Source organism: Solanum verrucosum, unplaced genomic scaffold, assembly GCF_900185275.1.
Source record: "Solanum verrucosum unplaced genomic scaffold, falcon-dt-bn FXZP01000181.1, whole genome shotgun sequence".
NCBI lineage: Eukaryota > Viridiplantae > Streptophyta > Magnoliopsida > Solanales > Solanaceae > Solanum > Solanum verrucosum.
Genome location: NW_026020407.1, coordinates 1,206,724 through 1,222,612, shown reverse-complemented (window position 1 = coordinate 1,222,612; position 15,889 = coordinate 1,206,724). Strand labels below are relative to the sequence as shown.

At 30.3% G+C, this 15,889-nt stretch overlaps 1 protein-coding gene across 3 annotated transcripts in view; it reads right to left on the bottom strand.

Annotated features, from left to right (window-relative positions):
• LOC125840524 (uncharacterized) overlaps positions 1-15,889 on the bottom strand; it is a 246,636-nt gene that overhangs the window by 91,699 nt on the left and 139,048 nt on the right. The window lies entirely within an intron of this gene.

Here is a 15,889-nt window from a genome sequence, read left to right as displayed (position 1 = left end):
TTAATTCATAAAATGTAAAAAATTCAAGATTCAAGTGCTAGCAGTCCAGCACCTCGAAGCTTATGCCTCGCCTCATATGAAATAAAACTATATATTAGGTGGTCATGCCAGGACAATCCAATATATATTACTTTTTTTTTTATCTTAATTTATGTGATTAATCAATTTTTTATATGTTCTTTTTAAAAAAAAAGAAAGTCAAGTTATTAATTTATCGTTGCTTATAGTACTTTTTACATCATTTTTAAATAACATATGTTATTTCTATTTCAATTCATGTGAATAAACATAAATATTTTCAGTTGTTAATTTATTGAATTCTAAAACTTTTGACATCATTTTTTAATAATGTGTTACTTCTTCAATTCCAATATAAATGGTACATATGAAATTAGAGGGTCAACCAAATTTCTTACATAATTTAAAAATATTTTCAGTTGCTAAGTATAAGTATTGTGATTGATAGTATCTTTTATATAACTTTTAATAATATATATTATTTCATCTATTCAAATTCACGTAAAATGACATTGATAAAATTTCAAAACTCAACTAAATTTTTTAGAAACTTAATTTTTTTAAAGTTGTACATCTAATATATTTTGTAGCCAAAATATAATAAATGGAGTAATTAAATCTCAAAATAAAATTTCAGCATTGTTTCATCATAACATTATGCAAATTCCCATATTACTCCTGGTAAGAAAAATAGGCATGTCGCCTGACAGCTGTTTCCTAGTCGCTTTTATATTCGCTTTTATATTTATACTAGATGAAGGTTGTCCGTGCGCGACAATAGTTGGGAATACTTCTAAGGCAACAGTTGGAAAATCAGCACAAAGTAGTGGTTGAAGAACATTTGATAGCAAAAGACTACACATTCAATATACATTTAAATTTATGATTGCACAGTCTATGCTTTTATTTACATATTATTTATAGAAGTTGATATTGCAAAAGGCGAAATAGCAAATGGAGTCTATGCATGTATTTACATATTTACAGAAGTTGGTGCCGCAAGAGGCGAAATAGTAAAGCAGCCCGTTACTATTTTGGTGGCTATCATCTTGGTATTCTTAATTACCGTTGCAACTTTGTGATCTGTGATTGACAAAATACATGTTAGATTTCCTGTTGGAATAGGAGAAAACGTCTAAGCAGTGGATGTAGAGTATAGTAGCAACAATATAATAGCAATAGTGTGGCGCTGGATGTGTCATGTACCTTTTTGAAGTGTTGGGCATCTTTCTTCAACCCAACATTTCAAAAAAATGGGGAAAACGCATAAGTACCCTCAACCTATACCCGAAATTCCAGAAACACTTATACTTGATAGTGCCACGTAGGCCGAAAAGAGGTAGAAAATTATTTATAAAATAAATTAAAGAGGGTAATAGGACCTTAGTATAATATAAGTGTCTCTGAGATTTTGGGCATAGGTTGGGGTACTTGTGCATTTTTCCAAAAAATGGTGCTAGGTCTAAAGGTGGAAGCTAAATTTTCTGGAAAAACAAATTAGAGGAATAAATAATGGAGAAAAGAAAGTACATATATATAAACAAACAATTGAGAGGAATAAATGACAATAGAAAAGAAAATACACAATTATATATAAACATAATACACAGAGTTATATATTAATTTAAGATCTAAGAATATATATTAGATAAACGCCCCGATTCTATCCAAACAGAACATATTACATGAGGACCGCTACTAACATAAATCACAAATTTGAATGATTCAAATTGAAAGACGGCAAAGCAAAAAGGTTTGGAACCATGTTCTTCAACATGTACTCGGAAAATGTCTATTAACTTCACAACCTCATTATAAGATTTCATTAGATCAGCATACAACCCCACATTAACATGGGAAATAAAAAAAATTAAAAGATAAAGCTTCAATAAACTCTATCGAAAAGGTAGGCAACGTAACCCACATCTATAAAAGAATCAGAACAGAGAAACACATAAATTGATAAATAAGAGGTAAAGAGGAACAATTGCTAATGATCATGGACCAATAATTGAAAGGTGAACAACTCATTCTGAAAGCCAAGTATCATTAAACATGAAATTGCAACAAGCATTATAACAAAAGGCTTTACTTAGTAGTAGAATAAACTACTTCATGTATCCATCTTCAACTATCTTTGAGAATGATAAACGTTAAACAAACTCATTACTATAATTATTGTGAGTGAACTATGAAACACTCAGTAGTATAGGTTTTTAGTGCCTATATGACCAAGTTTAGGGATAAACAATTTTTTTGAATATTTAGTCATGTGAAATTAAATAGAAGCCGAACCAAGAACCAATACCCCAATTTATAGAAGTATATCATAATTACAAGACAACCATAAATATAGTAACAATTACATTATAAAGATGGAAAAAATAACTAAGAACAAAAACTGTGAACTCTCACATTAAAATTTTCAATCGAAGTTGGGAAAATTCAAGATTGCTTACACCGGGGACAAATCAGTACTCTTGATGGTTCACTTGGCCCGAACAGTCATAAGAGGAAGTAGGAAAATGGAAGGTAATAGTCAATTAATCATCAATACAACGTAGCAACCTACAACTTATAACTAAGCACCATTTCAAAACTCAGAAAATTAAGAGAAGAAAAGATATCAGCGGAAGAATGAGAATAAGAATGTTTCAGAAAAATCACCAGTTGTTACCTTGTCCAAAATTGAAGCTTCAGCAGATGAACATTACTTTGCTCACATATGAAAGTTGTTGCGAATGCAAGAGCAATTTGTTTCTACAAATCAAAGTAAATGGATGAATAATCTAAAATGAAGATTCAAAGAGGGGATGAAAGAAAAACTACACAAATGAACGGCCTACGTATGATTGAATCAGAATTAATAAATATCAATACTAATACCAATAACAGAGTCATTTGAAGGACTTATACAAAGGATTTGAGGCTATCCAGAAGGGTTCTCCTGTGGGAAACTCCCTCTGTACAAACAATCAACAAAAAACGTGAGGTAATTATAAAGAATTTATAATCAATTACAAGTCAAGAATGCATATTGTAGTCTAGGATCTGGCAATCTGTGAAAATTTAGTACAACAAACTTGAGGCTTCCTGAACAATAGAAACAAAAGGTAAGGGTAACATATTGGTCCTTAATTTTCTTTGAATAATCATAAGAGAAAAAGAGTTACAAAACAAACTGAAGTAACGGAACCTAAGAGCGGGGAAGGAATTCCATTAATAACTCACCGATCCCTTGAAACAACTCACTGAATTTAGTAGATCGTTTCAGGAAGCTACATCTACAAACTAATAACAACTTCTCTCATAAAAATGAACAGATTTAAGGAAATAGCTTGTAAAAAATTGTAACATAAAACACTCGAGAAAGCAGTATATCAAAATTGAGAGACAGTCTTAAACGATAGAATGTGATGAGAGAATGTGTAATTGGATCAAGAGAGAAGAATGGAGTTTGAAACTCCAAGTAAATATCAGACTACCCTGCGAAGAAATGAGTAATCAGAAATGTACTAAATATGCATGAATAAATTCACTAAGAAACTGGCCAAAGGGGTGGAAACACTAACAAATACCCATTACCAACAATATTGTATAGTGATGAGCAAAAAATAGAGAAAATTGTACATTCGACAGAGAAATAACTGACCAGAATTGCAGGGCAAACAGAAACAAAGATAATAATAGAGAAATTTCTAGATGCTTTGTTACGGTGAAACACATAAAAACCAATGGGCAAGTGCAGTGTAAGGGAAAAATCAAATTTCTTTTTTAATCCCTGGAGAGTTTCACGCTAGAGACCAATCATCTACATAAAATAGAATACTTTAACACATGTGAACGGACCACTTCAAAAATCTGCAAATTCGATGAGAGCTAAAAATAGAGTGAAAATATTTTCCCTGGTATCCTTTTTCCACCAAAGGATAGAAGAGAGCAAAGGTAGATGATTGAACTCTTATTTCCACTTCAATCCCTGCAAAAAAATTACTTTATTTCTCTGCACATTCAATAACTTATCAAAAAGGCTTTAATGCAATAGTACAAGTACACGCATATGCAAAAGTTAAAGTAGAACCACAAAAGAACACATTGCAATGTAGCATTATGCAGAAACACAGAATAAGCAATTACATTTTGTTTTAATGTGTGACCATCTCATCTAATTAAAACCTAAGTTGTGAGAGAGACACATTTGATTACTTAATTATGCTTCAAAACGTCACTCATCTGCGGACCTTTTTCATGGTCCAAGTTCGGAGAAATCGTTTTTTGCTCTCTTAGTGAGAGCCGAATGCAAACATTAAGACATGTGGTTCCTTAGGCAATTTATAGGCATAAAGCTTAGCTTGTTAAAATTTTGGAAGAGTGATTTTCTTCTAATCGAACGACATACGAATTCCTTCATAGTTACTCTCCTCTCTAGATTTTGAAGGATTGTTCTTTTAAGTTTGCTCGTCTGCACTAAATTTTTGGTAGGTTTGTAACTCAATTTTTGCCCTAATTTTGATTCTCATTGAATTTTGACCAACATAAAATTGTAATCTTTGTCAACCTATATATATATATATATATATATAGAACTAATAAGCACCAAAACTTCAAAAACCCATAGAGTTGTCAAATACATAAGTAGGAACCCCATCTTCTTTTTCTCCTTTGCTTATTGCAGCTCTTTTCAATCATACGTATTCTTAATTAACACCCAAACTGCATAAACCCATTCAACGAAATTATATATAAAAAGATGAAGAGAAAACTTGAAAGAAAAAAATATGAAACCATTCAACCAAATAAAAATAAAAGAACAGTGAAGAAAAAATAACAAAGAATTACAGCACAGTGTGAAAAAGTTGAAGATGAATAAAGGCTTTTCTACTATAGGGACGGAAGTAGGCATGAAGGACACGTATAACCTACGTGTAATGAAGTGGAATAAGGGAAATTAATATAATATGACAAAAATACCCTCATCTAATATGAATTTGACTATTAACACACACGTTGATACCCAATTCACACTGACACTTCTAAATTCTAATATAGTAGAACTAGATATAGAATTCGTGCCAGCTCAATATATATTAATTTTTCGTTTTATTTATGTGATATTATGAGACTTGAGAAGTTATCCAAATTTTTATATTATTTTAAAAATATTTTAAGTTGTTAGTATTTTTTTACATAATTTAAAAAATAATATATTGCATTTTCTTTGTTCCAATTTATGTGGCATATATAGAATTTTAAAATTAACCATTTTTTATATGTCTTTTACATATATTAAGTAGTAAATTATTGTAATTTATAGTACCTTTTAAACATAATTTTCAAATAATATATATGTTACTTTTTATGTCCCAATTTATGTGGCATTCACATATTTTTTTAGAGTCCGTTGATTTTTTTTATTTGTATTTCATTTTTTTAAATTTGTTAACTATTGTGATTTATAATACCTTTTACGTCGTTTTCAAACAGTATATGTTTATCATTTAACCCATTTTATGTGGTACCAATAGAATTTCGAGAGTCTATCGAATTCTTTTATATAGTTTTGAAATATTTAAGTTGTTATATTAATTTATTGTTTCAATTTACGTGATATCATGAAACTTGAGAAGTTATACAATTTTTAATATGATTTTTAAAATATTTTAAGTTGTTGGTACTTTTTTACATAATTTTAAAAATAATATATTGTACTTTCTTTGTTCCAATTTATGTGGCATTTATAAAATTTTAAAATTAACCACTTTTTTATATGTCCTTTACATATATTAAGTTGCAAATTATTGTAATTTATAGTACCTTTTTAACGTAATTTTCAAACAATATATATGTTACTTATCATGTCCCAATTTATGCGGCATTGAAATTTTTTTAGAGTCGGTTGATTTTTTAATATGCATTTTTTTTAAAATTATTAACTATGGTGATTTATAATACTTTTTACGTCATTTTTAAACAGTATATATGTCACGCCCTGAGCCTACACCCTGGGCGGAACTGACACTCGAGAACCATTGTTTTCCCCAATCGAACTCTTGGTTTGACTTAACTCTTAGCGGAAAACTTACTTATGATAAAAATACTTTAAAAAGTAAACTGAAATCTCAAAAGATAGCCTAGAATGTATAAAGAAACATTCACTAGCCAAAGTGGCACTCAAGTCTCAAACAACAAAAGAGGAATGGAAAGACTCAAGAACTATCATCAACTAACTGTCTATGAAGCCTCTAACAACTGAGATGGACGTGGGGACAAGACCCACGACATTCTAATTATAAAGTAATAAAAAGGGGTCCTCCGGAAGCAAGGAGGCTCACCAACGACTCTGAAGCTCAACTAGAATCAACGATGCACTGGATGTTGATCCTGGTTATATGTATCTGCATCATAACAACGATGCAGGCCAAATGACATCATTACATTGAATATACGAGCATGCGAGGGGAACTCTAGAAAAATACATAAGCTTGAAAGGCACTGAAAGAACATATCTGACTTAACTTAACTTAACTCATTTCAATATAAAGAAATAATATGGATGCAATATAAAGGAAAGCTTTTAAAATATGGATAACAACTCTGGGTATCTAGAAATACAATAATAACTCTGTATGTATGCAAAAATACAATATAAACTTTATTTGTATATAAAAATACAAATAATAACTGTGTATATAAGAATACAAATAATAATTGTGGGAGTTTCTCTATCCGACAACCATCACTTAAGAGCTATGTGATGATATAACGTTTTGTCTCACGCTGTCAGGGCCGTCTTATACCTTGCCAAGGGCATAGAACCTAACTACTGAGTGGATTCACTAGTCTATGCTAAAAAACACTAAGGAATCATCTAAAAAGTATGACCCTTTTCAACCTATGATGGCTACATGGTTTATGGGGGCCAGGAGTTGTCTGAACTCTCCCCCATATCGGTGCTCAATACTACTCCCAAAATATTACTAGCTCATATGTTTAAAAACATAACTTCTTTCTGTGGTTTGAGATAATTGCTCAAAAACTTAGCTCAAAGGCTTTCTTGGAAAACAAAGTTCCCTCTCTTGTTTAATTGTGAAAGCATTTACTCTTTACTGAAAACTAGTTCAAAAGCTCTGTGGAAATCAAAATTGTCTTACTTGTTTAATTGTGAAAACAATTACTCCTTGGAAATACGTAGTCCCGATATACTCTTTTGAAGAAATGAACTTCAATCTTTACTGTTTACTCTTTACTCAACTCAAAACTCAAGTTTTAAAACAAAATTAAAACATTTGTAAAAGACCCTTGGGAAGACTCTATGAACTTCTCTTGACTTGACTCTTAACTCTACCTTGAATTTGAATTATGAATTCAAGGATATAATTTGTGATAGGAAAGATCTCGTGATGTTTAAGAATGTTTTTAGATAGTTAAACATGAGAAATGATCAAGAAATTACTGTCTGGAAGCAAGTCCGCGACGCGGAGTTACATTTAATTATTTGGTCGCAAAATAAATTTTGAGGCAGAACCGTGACCGCTCCGCGATGCGGAGAAAAATTCTGTGAAATTGTGGGGCAAGTCCGCGACGCAGACTGGGACACCAGATTTGCCCAATTTTTTCCTTCTTAATTCATTTTCTAACCTCAATTCGCCTAAAATCGATTCTTTTTCTCAATTCCTCTTTAGATTCAGATACCCAGAACATATACACTAGAATCTAACTCAAAACAACTTTAACAATCGACATTCAACTCTCAAGAACTCCTCAATCTCATCCCAAATTCAAGAATGAAAGCAATTCAAGAACACAACTCAAGAACATCAAATTCTCAATCTTTTAGGACGAAATTCATACTGAAATAAACATGTTTGGCGCATGGTGAACGAACCCAACGCTATGTGAACTCACATACCTTGTAGGATTCAATCCTTGGCGAAATCCGCCATCAATTCCTCAAGAAATCGACGAATCTTGACCCTTCTTCTTCTTCTTTTCTCCTCTTGAGTTCTTTTCTCTAAAACCCTAGCGTGTAATTTGAGCGCGTAAACTAAACCAATTCAGTTTATACCCCTAAGTAATTACCAAAAAATGAATTAAGCTAATTGGGTAGTGAAAAGACCATAATACTCTTCTAAAATCCAATTTTGACTTTTCTTATCTAGACATACCAAATTCAAATGAGCACATCTCTCTCATAAGAACTCAAAAATGTCCAAACTCGGTGGCGTTGGAAAGATAATTCAAAGATATTTCCTACGGTATCTTGTAGCACACCTAACTCATCCTGAGCTAGGAGTTATGGTCGTTTGAAGTTGATCCAAAACTCATACTTAGCTTAACTTTGTCAAACTTTCCAAATTTGATTAGTTCCAAAAACGGTTTCTTTCTAATTCTAAGTTTTTCTAGTAGCGGGGTGCTACAATATATTTATCATCTAACTCATTTATGTGGTATCAATAGAATTTCGAGAGTCAATCGATTTTTTTATATAACTTTTTAATATTTAAGTTGTTAATTATTATGATTTATAGTATTATTTATGTAAAAAAAATTAAAAAAAGATAATTTTCCAATATTTATTATTTTTTCACTCTAAACGCAAATTTTTTTGTAGTGACAAATAAAGTAATAGGGGTCGTTTGGTAGAGTGTATAAAAATAATACCCAATAGAGTGTATTAGTAATGCAAACATTAGTAATGTATGTATTAGTTATACTTGTATTAGTTATGCATAGATTATTTGTTATGCATTGTTTGGTTTGGTGTATTAAAAATAGTATACATTGTATAAAATTATTTATTTATAAAAGTATCATTCACAATTATGGTGAAAAAGAGGTAAAAGTACTTTTGAGGGATAATTGGGTCTTTAACCATATTAATGCATGTATTGAATCCTTTGCATTACTAATACCTAGAAATCCATAGTATTAGTAATGAAAAAATCACACCATATACACATTTAAGGGACAATATTACAAGTTTTAAACACACTCTTAAAAAATTCTTTCTTATAACAGTTTATTTACGGGTTATAACATATTACTTAAATTTAACTTTATTTAAAAATCAATTACAGTTTTATTTAAAAATGATTAATCTTTTTATATTTTTATATTATTAATTATTAATAGCTAACTAATTTAATTGCAGTTCCTTTTTTAAAACCGAAATTATCAGTTACACGAATTTAGGGATTTACATTGATTAGACTTCCTTGTTTACCGTTACACTCCAAATATCTCATACACCAATCACAGTTCCCCGCCCACCCACGCCTATCAGTTTCTACACGCCACCACCCCACTACCCCATATTCACAATTTTCACTCCCATCTTCCTCACCACTCCACTACACCACATTCACAACCGTCCATCCAATCTTTCTCACAACCCCAATACCCTAACTCCACAATTGTCTCTCTTGTTACATTTCTCATCATCATCATGTCTAAGAAACACATTGAAACGCCTCGAAAGAGTGCCATATCGGTTGAAGGAACTTCTATTGATGAAGTTCATGTTCCAACTTTCAATATATTAACTCAAACCCCCCGCCTAAAATTGCTAAAATTTCGGCGACGTGTGGTTCATCTCAGTTGAAAGATAAAAAAGAGAAAAAAAATGAAGCAAAGAAAAGGGCGACTTCGGCAAATCAAAAGGGGAAGAAGAGGAAGGGGAAAGTTGTTGAAACCCCTTCTGAATCTGATTCTGATTTTGTTAGTGAAACAAAAAAGAAAAAAAGAAAACAAACAACAAATGTAGAAGTTGCTCAATCTTCAAAACCATCAACAAGAAGTACAACAAAAAAGAAGGAATCAGAAATACCAACATCCAAAAAACACAAAAAAATTGTTAGAGTAAATACTTTATTTAATTTATTTCCACATTAGCCAAAATAGTGATTTTTTTATATCACATTATGCTTATTGTTGTTTTCGAAACATTTGTATGTGTGAAAATTGTTCGGAATATGAATAAAATGTGTATGGATATGAGGTTAATGTTTGATTGTTGGATTTTGTATGTATTTTGATACAATATTGGTATGCGAATGGTATGAATTGTGTATTAACATTGGTGAGATTGTCTATTAATTTTGTATATGGTATGAATTATTAAATTGATGTGAATAAAATTGTATGAATTGCTTAATTACTCTGTTTTGTATAAATTTAGAATAATATTGATATGAAGTTGAGATTTTTCCTATTAAGAAGGTTTATTTTTCAATTTATCCATTAATGTATTAAAATTGTTAAATTATTGTTAGCGTAATTAGATAAATTTATGAAAATAGATTGATGAATGCAACAGTGCAAATGAAGCTGGTATGATGTTTGAATAAAATTGGTGTGATTTTTTTTTTATAAATATGGCATAAGGCAGCACTAAAATTTATGTATATGCATGTGTATGAAACATGAATAATATTTGTATGAACATACTTTTATATATATTTTTTTATCAATGTTTATATGATTTGATTTATTTTTGATTTAATTTATATGATATAATTTAATTATAACTATTTTAAAACTATAGTTATTGTTGGAATGAAACTTGAATAACATTTGTATGAAGTGTGTTTTAATTTAGTATAAACAATTTTATTTTATAGGCAAGGAAGATATACACACACTGGGCTTCATGTACAAGCATGAATGTTTTTGGTGATCTGTTGGATTTCCTCGGGCAAGAGAGGTTTCAACAATTTCTCGAACAAACACCTTTAGGTGTATTTTATGGCATACACCACATAAAAGATTCAATGTCAACTATTGCGACATTTGATGATTCTTGAATCTGAAAATGTCAGAGACGACATGTTTGTTGTGAAAATAAACGGTACATAATTACGTTTTGGAATCAAGGAATTTGTAGCGATAACTGGTCTTAAATGTGGACTTCTTACAGATTTTTTTTCAGATCCGTATATTCCCAATAGACTTATCTTAAAATATTTTGGGGATATGACCAAAGTCCCTAAGTTAGACTTCTTCAATAAGTTTAAACATGCTAACCTTTTTGAGACTGAAGACCACTTAAAAATTGGCATTCTGTACTTCATTACTTCATTTTTGACTGGTTCGGAGGCCTCAAAAACAACCATTCCTAAATTGTATTTTGATTTGATTGAGTCCGGTCAATATGTCAACTTCCCATGGGGCAATGATGTTTTAGATTAACTCTTAAAGCTTGCAACCGTAGGTTGGGAAAGAATCCTACGTCATTCAAATTTAGTCAATTCCATATAGTGTTGCAGGTTTGGTTTTATGAGTGTTGTCATCCTTTTGACAACACAGTTGCTATCCGTGTTTCAAATGTCACACCGCGTATTCTCAACTGAAAGACATCAAATGAGAGTATTTTTTTCGATGACTTAAAAAATACGATTTTCAGAACACATGGCAACCAAGTTATCTTTTAGTTATTGTCCTTTACTAATTATAATTTATTAATTTTTTAAAATAAATTTTAGTTCTCACATCTTATTTTGTTATCACAACATAAATTCTGAAACATAGTGCTTACTGACGAAGAGATAAATGCCATGGATCAGATCAATTTGCATCAATCTTCTAGTCACCATGAGACAGAAGATCAAGCAACATCAGAAGGCACGATGTTGACTTCAACGAAAAGTATGTAGAGTTGAAAAAGAAAATTGCGGAGGTATACAATTAAAAATTATGATTTAATATTTTTTTACCATATTACAAGAATTTATCCACCCTTTCAATGTTTAATGACAGGTTCGGATGGAGTTGAAAGAACTGAAAGATAATGTTATTTTTCAATCCCTTTTCAATTAATTTTTATTAATTATTTTTCTGTAATATTTTAATGTTTAACATATATGTATACATCTATTGATAAGGTTGATAAGCACATGACCGACATGAAAGCATATGTCGACAATTCGACAAAGTTGATAATTGAGGAGATTAGGTCTTCAAGAGGTCAACCATCACAAGCAACACACCAACAGGTATTAAATGGTTTTACAAGTTAAAAAACTGAAACAGTTGGTGTATCATGATATGAAGTGTGTATGTGCAAGTAACTATGAAATGTATGAATTTAGATTTAAGTTAGTATTGTTTTGATATGACCAAATTTTATGCATGATTTTTCAATTTCTGTCTGTTTAATATTGGTGTTAAATTGGTATGACCAAATGTTTATACAGTCTCTCTGTCTGTTTAATATTTTTCAGTTTTTGTCTGTTTAATATTTGTATTAAATTGGTATGATTTTCCAGTTTTGTCAGTGGTGTTATAAAATGTTTATTAACTTTCTGTATTAATAATTTAACTGTTATTGTTCAATTTTTTATGTTGGTTCAATTTTGGTATTAATACAATATTAAATATGTGAAAGGCAACATTAGTGAAATGTTATTGTTGTTTGTTTAAACTTTGTATTAATCTTGTATAAATTTTATATGAGACAGTTTTTTTGCATTATTTTATGATTGAATTTTATATTACGTCATGCATTAGGATGATGCCCATCAACATGTTGAAGAATCTGAAAAAGCTCCAATGGACCAACCTTCAGTTTCAATTAGGGAATACGTTCATACTTTAAACACGGATGGTATGAATTTCAATCTTATTATGATATGTATATTCACTTTCAAAGTTTGTTTAACATTATTTTTTTTATTATATAGATGAAGCTCAGAAGTCAAATGACCAAACAGTTGGTGTTGTTTTTAATGCTAACATACCTGGATCATCAAATTCAAAACCACCAACATTGGATGATTATCCGAATTTTACTATGACACAAATTGTTGCACTTGATCCAATTCTCAATGCTAATACAACCCCAGATGTGCAACCAAGAAATAGGAACCCCGGCAAGTATGACACATCTCCGTATATTCAGTTGTCAGAAGGCGAAAGCAGTTCAAGAAGAGTTCCTATTTTATTTCGTATTAAACATCCGTTTGAAAGTCACAATGGGTTTGAGGTTGCAACTGAGTTGATCGATGAGTTTAACAAATGGGTTTTCAAAGATGTCTCATCTAGGCGTGGCAGGTATATGTGTAAATAAAAAATAAAATAATTTTTTTCTTTCAATATTATCCAATCAATTTGTATACACTGTTTTTATTATATTCTTACTGTTCACAGAAAATCTGTTTATTCAAAGCTCAAAGATAGTTTTGAACCTCAAATGGACTTTGGTGTTGTCAAAGTTGCAGAAAATAATTTTTTCAACATAATGGTTAAACCTGGCAGGCCTTGAAAAGACAGGGTAAGTCTTATATATCAACCTTTTAAATAGTTAATTTAAAACTCATATTCCAAATTTTTGTAATTATATTTGTAGTTTTTGTTTAAAATATATTTTAAAATATATATCCATGTTGTATGCATATTGAATGATTTCTGAATAAACTTGGTATACAGTGTTCATGTATGCATTTGATATGATTTTTGAATGAATTCGAAATAAAAATATACTTTCATGAACAATGCGCTAAACATGATGGTAGAATGAAATTTATATGCATTCTGTATCTATTTGAAACATTTTTAATGAATTTTTAAATGTTAACAACATGTTAATACCATTATGTATTATCTGAGAAAGAAGGCAAAGTACTCTCCCATACCACTATCATACAGTACAGTTGACTGTTGGTTTATGACGTGGGTTGATAACATTGAGAAACAATGGAGAGAGTCAATTGCGACATGAGATCCATTTCTCCTGACCACGATGTTGGACAGTGCATTAGAGGCTTCAAACTGCTTGCCAACATTCCTTGGGACAATGTTGACGATGTCATTATTCTTGTCAATATTAGTGAGAAATTTCACTGATTTTTGGTTGTATTCAGAATCAAGCTTAGATGTCTACATGTATACGACTCGATGAAGGGAGGATTTGTTCACACCAAGAAAGTAAGTGAAGCAGTTGGTAAACTTGCAACAATGATACCACTATTTTTGACGAGCACGAGATTTTATGGTAAAAGGCTTGATATGTATGCCAATAAACTCCCTAAATATGTACACAAGTCTCAATCCGACCCACTTGATATCAAGTGTATGATGCATGCTCCTCAACAAGAAGATAGTTCAAGGTACGTATTTCTATACTTTACTGATTTCATTAGAAAAGTTAAATTAATTTATTTCTTAAAATATATTTTCTTTCTTATTTTTTCATTTTTTCAGTGATTGTGGTTTGTACACATGTCTATTTCCTGAATACATCAGTAATGATGTTTTTGATATGCGTTCTATTGATATTGATGCAAAGTACCATCGTCAAATGTATGCCACAATCCTATGGCATTATGAAAAAAACAAAGAATGAGGATGACACGATCAGTGAGAGTGAAGTTACTCGTACGGTTGCTAGCAAATTTGGTGGACCTCGCATAGCAAAATAACATATTTCGGATACGACCAATTATCCTACACCAAGACAACGGACAAGAAATTAGATATATCTATTGCACCTTCTACTTTTTTAGAACAACATTTTATTTTTTTTAACTTTAGGACAATTTTTTTGTGTTAAAGTATTTGATGATATATAATATCATATGTTTAATTCCAGTAAGATATCATCTACAAATGAATTACCATTTTTTCGGGATGCCAGTTATATACATACTTCATACCAGTTATAAATAGACTTCATACCAGTTTGATTTACTATTTGGGGGATATATTACACATTGAATATACCATTTTTACGGGATGCCAATTTTATACAAATTGCATACCCAATTTGATTCAATATTTAGACTTAATGATATTAATGTGTATTACTAACTAGATTAAAAAATAATACCAATTTAGAGATCATGAACCAACTTTGTCTTATAATTAGTATCCAATTTTAATGTTTGAATGTTAGGTATTGTATGAATTGTGATATAATGGTATGAATTGTGTTTTAACATTGGTGTGACTGTCTATTAACTATGTATATGATATGAATTATTAAATTTGTATGAAAATAACGATTTGTCTATTAATTGTCAAACATGTATGAAATTGAATTAATTGTCAAACTAGCATTTTTTTCTAAAAATATCACATTATGCTTACTTTATATTCTAAACATATTTTTGGATGAAATGTGTATGAAATCTGATTAATACATGTATGCCTCTGACTTTAATGCTCGATTGTTGGATATTGTATGAATTGTGATAAAATATTGGTACACAAATGGTATGAATGTTTATACAAAATTAATGAATGTTTACATGAAATTGATTTTTCGTTGGTATATATATTTGTAATATAAACTGAAGTTAGTATTTGAATGACACCTGAATAAGATTGGTATAAAAATTGTTTTAATTTCATTTATAGTAGGACACCAGTTGGAAACCAAATTAATATTCATGATAAACTACATTAATTACTCAGGATACCAAATGCCATTCCATAATTACCTTGTATAATTATCACTAATATTAACACTATCTTATATATTAAACTGAAATAAATTTTATTTCCAAAGTATGCAATTTGTATGATTAATGAATGCATCGCGTATAAAAAATGAACAGTATATTAAACACTTAGTTATAATGCATTTCACACCAATTATGTTTCATATCAAAACAAAACATGAGTCTAAAAGACAAAATAAAATTAAAATTTTATATAGTCTAAACAAATAAATAATCATTTTTTTTGCACAGGATAATTTGAACATGTCGTCCTGTTGTGGCCAACTTGACGACATCTACTGCAAGTAACTTTAGACCTTTTGAATTTTACATCAGCAAACCCCTTCCAGCGTTCAAGTTGCGGTCTTCCTGTTCTCTTTGGACCAGGCGCATCAATTTAGGCTCTGAAACATAACTTGGTATATCCATGTACTCTC